Genomic DNA, 5000 nt, shown 5'->3' on the forward strand with positions numbered 1-5000 from the left:
ATGCTTAGTTTCAGAATTCCTTGAATTTGGTGTGTACTTGGTTAAGTCTTATGCACGACTGCTTCAATTTTAAATTTGCAATACAATAATGATTATGATAATGATGGCTTAGGAAAGGTTACTTATCTTAATGAAGATTCCTTCAGAAAAACTGAATTTATGTCGATGTTTTCTTTTAAGTGCCATTAAACCGGAAAAATAGCTCCTTCAATTTCTAAAAAATGAATTGATAATGTTATCAATAATTAGGCAATGACTTACATGCTTACAAGTTTTAATTGCGCAGCTGTTATTTGTTAGAAGTACTTTCTTTGGAATTCAGCATACATTGAGAGAGAGAGAGAGAGAGAGAGAGAGAGAGAGAGAGAGAGAGAGAGAGAGAGAGAGAGAGAGAGATTAGTTAAGAATTGTGTTCATGGTTAATAATCACCCAGTTGTTCATCGGTGCCCGCTAACTACCAAACATACATAACCAATAAACCCAGTGATTTGGTCAGGAACATAAATTAAGCAATCAATCTCTCGGTACAATCTAATGTGCTTTCCTCAACCATTTTCTTGATCCTAAATTGGACATATGATTATTCCTACTCATATAATACTCTATACATTATGGTACCATAGAAATTTATTTATACTCACTATTCCAATTTCCCGGAATAGAAGGCTCACTATGATGTATAGCTCAAGATATATAGTGAGTATACCTTATATGATTACTCTCTAGAGTCTAGACATATCTAATCCTCCCATTCGACTCTCCATTTATCTTGCATGGCCCATATGTCTTTTGATTTCCTGTCTTGTCTTCACTTTAGCAAATGCATCTTCATAACTTCCATTGTCTGTGTTCTTAACGCCGGAGAGAATAGGTAGAAGTTCTCTATATCACTCATCCTGCCAAGGTCTTATATCTCTACAGACGATTAACGATTTAAACAGAATTAGTCTAGTTATGAAGTATAATAGAGAATTTCTCCTTGTCAGTACATTTCTAAGCATTAATAGATTTAATTGATGAAGTTAGGTTTTAATCATTTTTTTATAACATGGTCTTCCACTGTCTTGCGTTAGAGTTCTAATGCTTAAGGGTACACTTAGGTATACTATTCTATGTGCTTCCTTAGTATCTTTCCTCACTGGGCTATTTTCCCTGTTGGAGACCTTGGGATTATACTTTACTTTAAGGGCTGCTTTTCCGGTCCCGTAGAGCAAGGGAACCCTACTATTTACAGCACCTCCACTGTTGTTTTAGCAACCTGCTTTTCCAACTAAGGTTATAGTTTAGCTAATAATAATAATAATAATAATAATAATAATAATAATAATAATAATAATAATAATAATAATAATAATAATGATAATAATAGATATTTCTTTTTTAATTTATCTTTCAAATATGAGCATCATTCCATTTCGACAGCAATATCGTTCCTATTATTCTTTCGATTTGCTATTCACATCACAAAGAAATAACAAGCATTGGCGTTTAGGGTCCAATAATGGCTCCCTGAAGAAATGGTTTTGCTAAGGCCAACATATGTCTCCCCGAGGTATGGCTACCAGATGTATTGCATGCTCTGAATTGTAATTCCATGGACACAGTGATATATAGGGCATTCGTAGAACTTCTTTTTTTCACTATACATCAGGGATTGACCTGTAGTTTCGTTTCGCATGGAATAATTTCAAATATATTTGATAAAACATAACAATATACATAACAACTGGAAACCAACTCTGAAAGTGCAGACCTCCGCCAGGGTAGCTTATTTCTCGAAACCAGCTTGCCTTTCCCGGAATCAATTTAGACCGTAGGCGAATTTGGGGTTAAGATTACGGTTAATTCGGTCAACCTTTTGTTCGACCTTGACCTTAACCTTTGACCAAGGACTTTCTAAATAGAACCACTTTCACGTTTTAACATAGCAATAAATTCCTGAAAGTTTCACTACTCTCGAGTAAAATTGTGGCCGGGAAGTTGTTCACAAACTCTGACAAAGGGACAAACAGGGGCGAAAACATAAGCTCCTCCCAACTTCGCTTGCGGAGGTAATAATTAGAAATCTATACGAATAATCATATTGTTATTAAAGTAATTCACTTCTAGTGACACTAGTATTGTAGGGTACAACACTAGTAGCTTCTAACCATATATATGAGTATAAGGAAGAAGATGAATTTCCTTGATTTTGTATGATTTCTAGTTTTGAAGAAGTTCTTGCTTGGCGTAACATATATTCGTCTTCAAAAATATTTGGGATTTGGGATAGGTAAACACTGACGTTTCTGGGTGGTTAATTTTCATGTTAGGATCTCTTGTCTTAGATCTAGATAAAAACAAAACAATGATTAAAGAATTTACCTCTAAAGCTTTAATTAATCAGTAGACTTTACAGAAAGGTAGTTGGCATCAGACTGCCAGAGATAAAGCTTTTTGTGACGTTATGTCTAAAGATTATGTTGATTTTTTAAATGATTTTTTTTTATTTTATGAAAATTAAGTATCTAATATATTCTTTAAAAATAGACTCCTGTTTGAAGAGTTATTTTAGGAGGGGGGGGGGGTGCCGCATGGATATGAAAATAATGGAGAGAAATCCAGATTTAAAATAATGGCAAATCACAACCCGAAGTTTATAATAAAGTATCGAGTACTCTCATTGTGGTATCCTACTGGAAACGTCGCTGCCTAGAGATCTTCTGGACTAGTGTTCGAGACAAGCTCACGCTCGATAGTTTCTTGTAGCGCCAGCAACCTCACTGTCCATGTGAGCTAGGGATAAGGGGGTGTTGTTTAGGGGAGCTGATAGGTGTATCGGGTGAGTCATCAGCAGCCAATTCTTTTCACTCCCTGGTCTTATCTTGAAGGAGATCATGTGTATATATGGTCAGTCTTTCGGGTATTATCCTGTCACTTGCCTCTGCTACTCATGAACGACCTTTAAACTGAAGAAAACTTTTTGAATAAAGTTGATTAATCTTCTATAGATCTGTCTACAGGTGACATTATTGTATGCCTAGATTGAGAGCAAGTTTGTATGATCATTTTATTTTGGAAGAAATGGGCAAAAGAGACTATTTTCCGTTGTTGAAATACTGATGTTCTTGAAGATTGAGGATATATTGGTGTAAAGAGGATTTCTAGGCAGGCCTTTGAAGGAAGTGTTAACATGGGTCTTCATTCCACCTCAACATCCTCATACTAAAGTATTGTAACAACAATTTTCGAGTACAATAAAGTCTTTTCAACTTTATCTTAGAAATACCAAACAGTTTCTACAACTTTTTTAATTAATCTAGTAGTAAATTTTCTTTTAAGATGGTCCATACACTAGTGAATATAGCCGGAGAGTTATGTTTAACTTATTACCTTCGAAAATTTAAGTTCTGCACAATTTACAACAATTTATTTTACTTCCTTTTGAACAGCCTGGTTCCTTTTATGTATTTTGTTTATTACATCTGATTGATAAAAATTAGCGAATTATGTTAACCCTTAAACATTAATTTTGCAATTTGATAAATACATTTTATATCAAAGCTAGGGAAAAAAAATTGACCAAACTGAAAATTCAAAGTGAAAGGAGAGGAAGATATAAGCCTCATAAGATGGCACTAAATTTTGAGATGAGACGACATACCAGGACAAGAGGTAGATTTATGGCAGGCAACGAAGCAAATGTAAAATCTAACCTTCAACGGTGGACGCGAGAACGCGAAAATGACTGAAGAATTTATTGCTGTTGAGATGGGATAAGATAAGCTTAAGGAATGAGAGACACATTTCAAGCTGGGAGACGAAGTTTGATGAAGATGAGAGAGAGAGAGAGAGAGAGAGAGAGAGAGAGAGAGAGAGAGAGAGAGAGAGAGAGAGAGAGAGAGAGAGATGTAGGTAGTGGCCAATGTACTTTATCCCCAATAACTTCTCAGTAAATTAAGACAAAATCTTGACAGAGGAAAAACCTACTTTTCATGAAATATCTGTGCGTGTCCTGTGGCTTTTTCGCTTACAAGTGGTATTTTATGATCAATGTTAATTCATTCGCCAGGATGTAGTAGAAAAAATATAAGCATTTACGATTAATATTTGAGAAAAAAAAACAGTAATTCTTCATTTCTAATTAATAGAAAGTCAATCACTCTCGTGATATGTAAAAAAAAAAAAAAAAAAAAATAACAATAAGAGAATAAGCAACTTGTCATTATCACCTGCACCACTATGTGATCTCTTAAGAAAATCGTCTTCTTCCGTGTATCTCTCGAAGCATTCCTTATGATGAGGCAACAAAAATCATCAGTAATGTTGCTTCTTCCTTCGCCTTATTTATCATCAGTGAGCTTCGAAATTCTTCAAGTGTAGTTAAGGGACCAAGTTTAATTTCTAACTTGCTCTTCTCTGCGTAGTTTCTGTCGATACTTCATATACTCAAAGAGAGCAAACACTTCTTGATCTATGATAATGGGATACCTCTGTCTATTCGTTTACATGTATGATAATTGAAGTTTTACCTGAATTGTTCGTGAGAGGCTTAACATTCGAGAATTTAAATTGTGTGTATGCCCCTTACAGCAAGGTTTTTTTATGGTTGGCTAATACTTCAACAGACCTTTATGAAAAGAATACTTTTTTACTTAGTAACATGTCTATAGAAAATCTCATAGTTCTTTTTTCTATAAATCTTCATTCTTCCATATGCTTTAAAATGTTATTGAAACAAGTAAGATAAAGTATAACGACAAAAAAATTGTATAATGATATCCGACTGATTTGTAACAGGAAGACCATAGATGGCGTGTGACATAGAATCATCAGTCTCTGAAACCATTCTAGCACATTAGAGAAAGTATGTTTCATGTTTCAAAATAAAAGCTTTTAAGCATTCGTTTTCAAGGATCTTTCAGCAAGGCAACTGTTTCCTTTTCTATTGAAAGATAGCCAATAAGTATATTCATATTCCAGAGTGACGCAGGAACTCAAATTCTTACGTACTTTATAT

This window comes from Palaemon carinicauda, chromosome 11 (genome assembly GCF_036898095.1).
Source record: "Palaemon carinicauda isolate YSFRI2023 chromosome 11, ASM3689809v2, whole genome shotgun sequence".
Lineage (NCBI taxonomy): Eukaryota > Metazoa > Arthropoda > Malacostraca > Decapoda > Palaemonidae > Palaemon > Palaemon carinicauda.